General features: G+C 35.4%; 1 protein-coding gene across 2 annotated transcripts in view; it reads left to right on the top strand.

The window, feature by feature from the left end:
• CENPP (centromere protein P) overlaps positions 1 to 10982 on the top strand; it is a 157957-nt gene that overhangs the window by 85186 nt on the left and 61789 nt on the right. The gene's annotated exons all lie outside the window — the stretch shown is intronic.

Genomic DNA, 10982 nt, shown 5'->3' with positions numbered 1-10982 from the left:
AAGAGAACGGGGCCTGAGGCTTGTGATATGAATGTATTGGTTTCTTCTTTTTCAGTTCTCCTTTCAATAGTAAAGTCTTGAGTCAGCAATTTCAGCTGATCCTCCTTTTGTAGCAATGCTCCCTGTTCCTCATGTTTAGCCAACATCTCAATTTTGGATAAAGACTTTTTTTTTTAAATATTATTTTCTCTTTTTAGTTGATTCTGGTGGTAGGAACACATTCCTGTGTATATAAAGTTTGTCATAGCCATACTGCGTAATGAAGCTGACACGTACAGTGGTAGTATCTGGAAAAAATGTCACCATCTTATCGTACAATAGATTACTCATATGTTTTGTACAACATATAGCATCAACATGGTAGAAGTAAATATTGCTTACATTGACATGCTGTTCCTGTAATGAGACTGTTGAATACCTCCAGACATGGATTTAGTATTTTGATTGTGAATATAACTGCATTCTAAAATGGAATTCCCAGAAGTCACCTTTTCAGGTCTCTTAACTACCAGATTCTGAACTTTAGATGTTAGCTGTTGATAGCAATACTAAAAACTGAAATAGGCCAGTGGTTCTCAATCTAGTTTATGAGCCTGTTCTTGCATCATATTTCCAGTTTACTAAAAACTAACTACTACTGCAGAATTCCTCTCCAGGACCACTGTTTCCAGTGTACTTTAATTTTTGGACCCAAAGTCATTACATGAGCCAGCACAGTAGGGCAGCTGTGGAGTCCTGAATGAAAGTTGGAGTGTGCAAACAAATGAATTGGTGCTAGGTACTTGGGTCAATGGTCCCCTCACTTTTTAGGGGAAGAATACAGTGTACTTATGTAGAATGTGTAGCAGCCGTTCAAAGGCTGCAGCTGGAGCCTTTAGAGGTAGGATCAAATACTGCTTTCTTGGCTGTGTTGTAAAGCAATTGATTTGAGGTGATGTGGTTGAAGATGCTATTAAAAAAAAAAATGATGCTATTTTATTGCTTCTGCTGTTTCATTAATAGTGAGACTTTGTTTCTAAATAGCCTGATAGAAAAATGTGTCTGTCACAGTTGTTTAATGCGTGATGTTGGAGTCTTAATGAAGAGACATACTCTTAAGTCTGAGGGTATTTTCCTTGCAAGCAAATCTATGTATATTTTCATACAAAATATTACATGTTTAAATAACTAAGAGATTATATATAGTCAAACTCTTTGCTCAGACTTTTTCAGTGACTCCTATTTCCACCAATAAAAGAATTGGTTGAAAATTAGAATTCTATCTTGCCTTAAAATACATATGTAACTTTTATGAGTAGTGAGATTAATTTCTGAGGCAAAGGTTAGGAGTATATCCAGCATGTTGTGGTTCAGAATACTGTCTTTCACTATGGTGAAATATACAAATGAAAAAAATTTGGATGGTGTTTTATATTTAACATTATCACATCAGTGATATAAAATGCTATCTTGATTTCTTTATTGAAAATTGCTATATTTGTATTACTTTATATGTCTGAGCAAGCAAGCATATGCTGCCATATGTGGCTAATGCTTACATTGCAGTTTCTTTTTCTTAAGCTGATCTTGTATATGTTTGTTATTGTAAGGCAAACTAAGTACTTTTTCATTTTCTAGCACTGTTTATAAATGTGGTTTACATAAAGTGATGAATCTAACATCAACTGCCCAGATCTGTCTTGGAGATGGTCCATCACATTTTAATAACATGACATATTCCTTTCATGCTCACAACCAGTCCATGTGGAGTGCAGTCACATATTTTGGTTTTAGTAAGTTTTGGCTCTTCCCAAGTTGAACTACACCATTTAAGCTAGCTGAGTATAGAAAAACTATTCTTCAGCTTCTGTAGTTCGTCTTCATTCTTCAGTATTTATATGTAAATATATAAAACACTCATTATTATTTATTATCATGCATGAATTAACTTTCACTTGTTAATACATGCATACTTTTTTTGCATAAGCTGACTTAGAAACTGCAACAAACTACACCGTTTCATTTTGCAGTCAAAGTCAAAAAGAGCTATAAAAAGTGTGCACGTACATGCATTCCTGTGATTGTCAGGCTTATCGTTTGTTTTATGCCTGCAAGAATGTGGTGATCTGGAATGACTGGAGAGACAGAACAGTAACCTGAAGAGACAGATCTTATTTTTCACCCTTGCGCAGATAGCTTGTGTTGCCTTAGGAGAGCATGTTAACTTTGTTCTGCCTTCGGCTACAGACTAATACAGATTTCTCTGTGTGGGAATGCCAATTTAAGAAGTCCTCAGCTAGCTTTTTCCCACCTGGATGCTCATCTCCTTGGTCCTGTAACAAGGTTTGTGCACTTAACTGGATCAGGAAACTGCTCGGCCTGAAAAATAACCTGCTTGATGAATGAAGGTCTTGAAATAGTTTTGGTTTCTGTACATGTCAATTGTTAGGCGTGCTTTTGGTGCTACTTACAAGTTTGGATAATGTTACATGGCATTTTTATGGAATATGGGTATTTATCTGCCTTACAGACATTGGAAACACCAGACATTCTTTCATGGAAAATCAAACAGTAGTTAAAATGAAAAGCTCTGCAACCAGTGCCAAACTACTGAATCACTCTGATAATAAATTCTAAAGGAAAATTTTCTGCTTCAGAATACAAACTGGACTGAGCACATTTCCTCATAGAGTATCAAGCATTTACGCTGCCAAAGTTTAACAATTAAAAAAAATAAAACCTGACCATCTGCAAATGCTGATTTTTTTTTTCCATTTTTCCCTTTGTTTTAACAAACAGTGTGAATAATATGGAAGTGTAAATCAATAAATTTTCTTATACACAACCTTTTGCTACATTCATATTGTTCAGAACATAAAGGCAACATTTAAAGTGGTAGCTGTCGTCAATTTCCATTGAGTTGGTAGTTTTAAGAAAAAAGAAACATGGCCTTCCAGTCCTTTGTATTCCAGGAAAAATGAAATAAAGTAATCAAAGTATGCTAGACTGCAAAGATAATTTAGTTTAATTTGGTATTATGGTTTTTCCTAACTTTACTTATTAACAAAACTAATTTATATTACATTAGAAATTCAAAGATCCAAAAGAAGATGACTTTGACTCGGGTTGTGATAGACTGTTAGAAATGGAAGCAGTAAATATCCCATTTATAACATAGTAATTGACTACAGTTTGCACTTCTATGTCTAATGAAGAACATGGGTCTGTAAATGTTTCCATGCACTTAGAGCATATACTGTTTTGTAGATGGAAAAAGTAACAATATTTCTAGGAAGATCTCCAAATTACATTTGTTTGCAAGTTTTGAAACACGCAATTTGTTACTTTGCAATGGTTGAAATGACAGCTTTCAGAAACATTACCAATAAAAAGAAGGATATTATCTTGGTAAAGAAGTGATTCCCCTACCATATTAATTAACCCAGCCTGTGTTCTCAGGCATGTTTTGTTCCTGGGAATTTTATAGGAGGGTCTCATTTGTGTCTCATCAACACAATAGCAGTAATTCTGTCAGGCACATTGGGTCTAACACTAAATACGTTGGGAGACTTCTGAGAAAGTCTGCTTTCATTGTAGTTAACCACTGCTGTTATGGTTTTAATATTATTTTCTCGTAATTATGCTATTATTAAATCATAAGTATTATGTAATCTGTATTTATTTTTTTCCAAGTTGGCACTTAAAAAAAGGCAATTAAATTTGCTTTCATTACTTATGTATCATAAAGTGTTTTGCTGATTTTTAACATTCATTCTTTTCCCATTTCACCTGTAGAGGAAAACGACAAGTAAGCATGAGAAGAAAAGGAATAAATATAGAAATTAGATATAAATTAGGGAAAACCTGCAATATTTGATATACAGTAACAGATGTAATAACTATGCTGTTAAGTCTATTTTTTCACCAGTGAAAATATGTTGAGGTTCTGCAGCTATTCGTGCTAGTTGCGCTTCCATATTAAAAAATAAAACTTGGTGCGTATAAAGTAACAAACACATTCTTGGCATTATTCCCTCTGTGGGTTTGCGGTATGCAAAAAGTTGAATCTGCTGCAGCCTTGAACAAACGGTTACTTTGATTTAGGCAGCGAAGGCCTATGGCTGGTTGAATCTAGGTGCGAGCTCAGTCTCGCTTGCCATTGTATCCGCAGCGATGTGCTGTGGTAGGTGTTATAGCAGAGTTGACAAAAAAATGGAAGACATCCAAAGACAAAAACTTCTAAACTAAGCTGAAAGACCACGTAGAAAGTAGCAGAGAAGTTAGAATTGTCTGACAGATACCCTAATATACTATTTTCAAAGGTATTTGTTTGGAAATACGGGAATGTATAGTTAAGATGTTTGGTTCCCTGGACGGTTTTGCACTGCTTTTTATCTTAGATAGAAATTCACTTAGATGATAGAAGTTACTTTTACCACTCAGTGGAAATACTTATGTAAATTGAAAGGAAACATATGTCATAATTGCATATTAACTTGCGGTATGGAAAATGAGATCTCTTTGTAGAACAATTTGTAAAGCAGAAGCTATTATTTTTTTCTTGAATGCTTATATTCCAGAAGGGTAATTTCCAGTTGGCTTGCCCGCAGCAGTATGAAGTAGCTTTGGTTTTAGAAAGTAAGCTTACTTACCAATGTATAACTTTTATTTTGTTAAACAAGCAAACTACATTGTTGGTAATTTGTCAGCATGTGATTCATACTGTGGCTGTACTTTTGTTTCATGGTTATTATAGTTTCTATATGTTTCACAATTAATGTAAAAGATGCATGTCTCCTCACGTAAAACCATGGGCTGTTCTTTGCTCAGAGGATTGGAAAGAAATTTAATTCAGCTAAAAAGGAGAATTAATCAATGTTTCTTTCATTTAAGGTTTTACTAGAGGCTATCAAAATAGCCTTCAAAATAAGTGCAGAATATAGGTAATACGGATCTATTTGAACCCATGTGTCATCAAGAAAGAAAGAGAGAATAATTATTTTGCCTTTTCCAATGCAAAACCTAGGTTAACACAAAAGAAATGAGTGGGTGGCAGGTTCAAGCCAAAAGGAAATACTTCATGAAACATTTATAGTTCAGGGGTGGAAGTGTGCAAGAAAGTATAGTAGATTTTAATGTTTTATATAGACCCAAAAAGTAATTGGTCTAATTGAAAGAGGAAAAGTCTTGCTTCCTGAGTTCTTTGTTGTGAGAGCCAAACTGTGCTGGAAAAAAATGGAAAAACAGGTCTCCCTGGAAGACTGGTAGTGAGTAAGTTTTACTGAAGAAGTTCAGAACCATCTTCCATTAGAAGAAAGCAAGCTATATGTATTTATAAGGAATAGTCATTTAAAAGGGGATGTGAACCGTGAAATATTTACGAGGGCAGTCGTTCCCTAGCTATGAAGGTTTTTAAGGAACAGAATGGATGAGGCCAGAGGATAAAATGTAATGGCATAGCCAACTTCCAGGATTTTTGAGAAATCGCTGTGAAAAAAATGAAGTCAATTTTAATCCTTTTTCCTAATTTTAATCCTTTAAAAATACCATTACATAATTCACTTAGAAGGTTCTTGTCTTGGTTGATAGTGTTGTTGAATATCTAATATTTCCACAGCTGTGTTCAGTATTACTCCTTTGAGAAAAATATCTGCCTTGTGGAAAAAATAAGTCAGCTTTTATATATTTTCCCTAGGAACTGCTATCATATGAAAAGTTCCCACAGAGAAACATAGATTTATTTTAGTAATACTGCATGCAAAACTGAGAGTTTTCTGTATATATACTCATAATGCTGCACACTTGGAATGAAAGTTCTTTTCTCTGAATTAACAGAAGTGCTTCAAAGGACTTTGTAGAAAACAGTGCATTATGTTAATATAAATAACAGCCTAAATCGGAAGCTTTGAATTACGCAAATGTTTGCATTCAGTAACTGTATGGAGGTCTGTATCCTGTACAAAGAATTAAAAACACTAAAGAAATGGAAATTCTGTCAAACTACAGTAACTGTTTACTCAGTGGCTGTAGGAAATTCCTTACGTAACAGACTATTAAAGAAGAAATGATAAGGTGAATGTTTTTTAAGATGAACATTTTAAGTAATGCAACTGTTGATGCTTTACTTCTTAAATCCTTGAAAAAAAAATCGCTTTAATGAATGGAGTCAGGATGGCTTAAGCAGACTGGAAGAATATTGTTTTGGGGAATTCGCTCAGCTCTTGAGTATTTGTTCACTTGTAGAGACTACAGAGAATGTTTGTGTCCATTATGGCTGGCAAACTCGTGGGACTGGATCCGAAGCACTAGGCAAGAACATCACTGGCTTTTATGGGAAAAGCGAATAGCTAAGCCTTTGTAACTCCCAAACACCGGGTTATTTTTTGAGCCCAGCGTAACAGTTATTGGACCTTATGATAAATAAGCAATGTTCAGGCATTTCCCCCAGCTGCCTTGCTCCTAATACCTAGCATAGTTTTGCATATTTTTATACTCCCATAGAAAAGGAATTAATGTTTATAAAGGAAGCTGCAATCTGAGGAAGAGAGATCTTTCATTTTTCTTGAGATTAATATGGTCTTTGACTTAGTTATAGTATACGACATCTCCCCAAGCTGAAAAAAATTAAAGTTTCTGAAAACAGAGCCCCAGGGGGACCCCAGGTAAAGCTTGTTACACATAGAACTAGATCTCCCAGATGAAAATGTGAAAATAAGTACAAATGGCTACTTCTGGTCACCAGGACAGGGATTCCCAGGTGCAGGCATCAATGACAGACAGACCTGTATGAAAAACAGATCAAACTTTACTTCTAGTTTTAGTCAGTGACTGAAATCGAATGATTCACTTAAGCTGCATGGGCTCATATAGTAGTACTCAGCTACTGGGCTATGACAAGATTTAAAGTTGTCATCAGCTGTCAAGCCCACTTGACTGTTCAAATGAGATTCCCCTTCCTTTGTATCCTGTAGCATCCTGGGAAACTTGATTCATTGGTGGGAATTTTTAATAGACATGACTGCAGAGAAGGGGCAGTCGTGTATTGCTCCAAGAAACTTCATAGCAATGACCAGATTGTGTGGTGGGAAGCTTCAACAACTGTGTTCACAGGCTGATAAAGTCAGTAAATACTTAATGGAAATGTGCTGAATTATGTTCAGCAGTAATTAGGCAGGGCTATGTGTAAACTATGTAAGAGCATAAGAACAGCTGTACTGGATTAGATCAGAGCCTGTCTAGTCCAGTCCCCTGTCTTTGACAGTGACCAAAAATAGTTACACAGAGAAAGGGGATTTGCTGTTTATGGTGTTCCTTTGCTTTTCGTTTCCTTGAAGCAAAACAAAGCTGTGTTTCTAAGACAACTCTTTCCATTAGTTTTGAGATTCACCCTGAGGTAGTTTGGCTTTTTTTATGCCATTCCTTTTAAGACTGATCAAACATTATCAAGTTGAGATAAAGACATTTATTGTGTGAAAAAGTTGACACCATAATGCTAGCGAATCTGTTGATTTAGTTTTGCTTTACTAACTGGAGTATTTCAATATCCTGAAGTGGATGATAATTTATCATGAATTGTTTTATGGTGTGATCAAAAACGTTTTATGCAGTACTCAACTATGTAAGTTCTTTCAGGGACACACAATGGTATATGAATGTTTTCCCAAAGGTAATTTAATGATGTAGTAGCTGTTGCAACTTGTTCATCTTGCATCATATATAATGGAAGATGTTTATGGAAAGTTCTGTTTGATATTCTCTACTCACTTCTTAAACTGAAAAGGAAAAAACAGTGCTAAGTCTTTATGGGTCTGTCCTGATGGAATTTTAATATGGAACAGGGTGTCTGTTAGCAAGGAACATTACATGTGTAATGAGACTTTGTAACTTGGATATTGGGAACATTAAAGCAATGTATTTCCATTGAATTTCATCATAGCAGTTGTAATAAAATTGTTAAAATTATGCTTGCTAGCATTTCAGTTGCTGCTTGATGCCTGAATAGAGAACTTTTGAGTAATATGTTAATTTATTAGGAAAACAAAAAGCTAAATTCATTTTAATCATATGATCATTTCTTAATGTGGAAAAGGAAATCTGTTTAATACATTTTAGAGTTTTGTAAGTGACATCTTCACTACTTTCAGACGGAAAAAGTGTTCCAACATTTTTCCACAATATTTTGGGCCTTGCAACTGTACAGAAGTTGTTGACATTAAATCAGAGCTCTTATTTCACGTCTTCTGTTTTTTCCTCATTAAAGATGGTTTTCACTGTGCCAAGACAAGTAAAATGAAAGCCTTTCCCCTTGAAATAGAGAGTTTGGGATTTAATGGTAACTAGCTATAATAGAAGGGTAATGTTACTGAATAAGCAATAGCAGCAGGGATCTCTCTTTTGTTCATTAGAAAACAGGAATGTATGTCTGCTGAATAAGTCAAACACATTGTGTGAACTAGTCTTTTTGGATGGATGTTTATACCTTTTTCACTTCTGAAGAAGACACTCAGACTGTTTTGCAGGGTTTCATCCAAATGAGTGTAGGTTACATGGTTGACTGCTCTTTCTGGTTCACTAAATCTTTAAATGCTTCTTGCATGCAAAAACAGCTTTAAAAGTAAGTCTCCTTAAAACCATGCACTCTTTCCAAAGTAGGCTTCACCTCTGTGGTTGGGATGTTCTACAAGATGGTCGCAATATGATTCTGACCCCCTTTAAGCAGTGATTTGACCTGAATTTTGGTCTTCCAAAACTTGATAGATAACTTTAGGAAGGAGTGGTTGTATAAAAGTTGTAACACGTGTTGATACTGCATGTTCATTGTTGCTTTCTGCATTTGAAGAGAAGGAGTGACCCTTTGTTGATTGTTTCAGGCTGTATATCCAAAGAGGATACAGGCAGGTCCCTGTGCTTCAATTTTCAAGTGCCTACACTTCCAAATGAGTAGAGCTTTTGAAGCTTGCTTTAGGAAGTTTCAAACTTCCGGAGCATGAGATCTTGTATTGGTCTGCAAACTTACAACCTGCAGACTTGTTTTCTGAAAACTGCTTAATATAGAAACTCATCAGGATTATTGTGTAAAATTATGTTAGTAGTATTTTCTCATATTTCTGATATTTTACTGTATGTAATCTTGTGTTCTCTGAAAATTGTATACATTAGAATATAAACATAGTACTTTAATTAGAAAAAGTTTTCTCATGAGAGTTTCAACTAGGTAACATTTATATTATATACAACAGAAATGACAAACTGTTTGTTTTGCTGCCATGGTATAACTGTTTATACAGTAGTGACATGAGAAAGTTGTTAAAAGTTCATTGATTTCTTTCAGTAAAAGAGTAACCAAATTGTTGGTGAAGAAATCATAAAATCATGCTTCCCAGTTCTGATTTTTTTTCTTATTGAGGGTTTTTTTGCAGTAAGTGCAAGTATGATGCATGTTTTAGAATTGAAATTCAGATATTGTATCAACCACTCTCTGTAGTGTTATGTAAAAGAATTAATCAGGTGAAATTCACTTTGGGGCCACTAGAAAGCTAGTGGTCATGCCTCAGACTCGTTTTTGGGGCAACATTGAGTGATCTGTAGCTTTGGCATCAGGGGATCTCTTTGTTCTTTATTAAACTGAAACGGAAAATGGAGAAGGGTGTGTACTGTGAGCTCTACCTTTTGGGGATCTCAGAGGTTCTAACAGCCTCAACACATGGGAATTAATAACAACAATCTCACTTTGGGAGCTTTTTGCTGCCTTTATTTTTGTGGGGGTTTTTTTTGTCTTGCTTTTTTTTTTAAGAAAGCTCTTTTACCTTATATTAGAGGAAACATTGCCTCTAATCATTGCTTCAAATTCAGAAAGCTACTCAAGCTTCCATGGTAACACCCTTATTTTGTTGGACACCTTTGCAGTTTTTAATTTGCCAGAAGTGTATACCCCTGTGTACCAAACAACAGTTCAGGCAGATCCATAAAGTTCTGTCATCATTTAGCCAGTGGGAAAACCCTACTCAATAAAAACGTCAGCGTCAATACCTTTTCTATGAATATAGTGATAACCACAGGATGTCTTCTGTTATGTCTGAATTTGTAATGGGACCTACCTGAAGGATTTAGCAGGTCTTGTCCAAATTCTTACGTATGATGCATGAGCCAACAATGCAAATCAGAACTTAGAAATAGACAGAGAGTCTGAGGCCCCGAAATTCCTCTTATGCCACAAAGCATAGTGGTTCTGGAATTGCTCCGGCTATTGAATCCTAACTTTGCTGTACGGGGTCTTTTTCTTACTTAAAAATATCTTACACTCTCGTAGTTTCAGCATTTACATTACATCCTTGTATTTAGATATATTTACCTTACATTTGTCCCTGGCTGGGTTACTAACAAAATTTTATTCAGCTTTTTACCCTACTCTAAGTAGTTTCCTCTCTGAAATGGTTAAAAAGATTCTGATGGGACATCTCTGCAGTCTTAGCAACTTACAGCTTGTTCTCTCTTGAATTTATCTGTGAATACAAATGGCAGCTACATCTGCATCTGAAGAACAGGCAAAATGAGAGTACTTTTGTGCATCTACCCAAATTGTTCGTCAAAATTGTTACTTGATTGGCTTAACAGCTTTCTTCCTCAAACCACATTCTCATCAGGGACTTGCCAATTTGCATACGGTGGCTTTCTGCAGGCAGTCCTTGTTCCGCCTATCTAGGTATAATGTGAAGGCTCTCCCAGTATATCTCAATTGAGCTTCTTCTGAGTCTGATAATAGTTTAGCAGAACTATATTCTGTTCTCAATCTAATTGCCTTCTTGAAGTTTATTAATTTCCAGTGTAAGCCTGCAAAAATTAATTATTTGCTCAAATATATTTTAGAGAATAAACAGTAACTGTAGGGGTTTTGTGTTGAGCTGCCCTTGTATATTTTTATCCTACTGGTGGCCAAAGATTCTGAATTTGTTCCCGTATTTTTCTTGACCGAGAGTGGTCAGGTCGCTTCTCTATGTCCTACT

The sequence above is a fragment of the Nyctibius grandis genome, chromosome 29, assembly GCF_013368605.1.
Source record: "Nyctibius grandis isolate bNycGra1 chromosome 29, bNycGra1.pri, whole genome shotgun sequence".
In the NCBI taxonomy this organism is placed as follows: Eukaryota; Metazoa; Chordata; class Aves; order Nyctibiiformes; family Nyctibiidae; genus Nyctibius; species Nyctibius grandis.
This window is presented reverse-complemented; position numbering and strand designations above follow the sequence as displayed.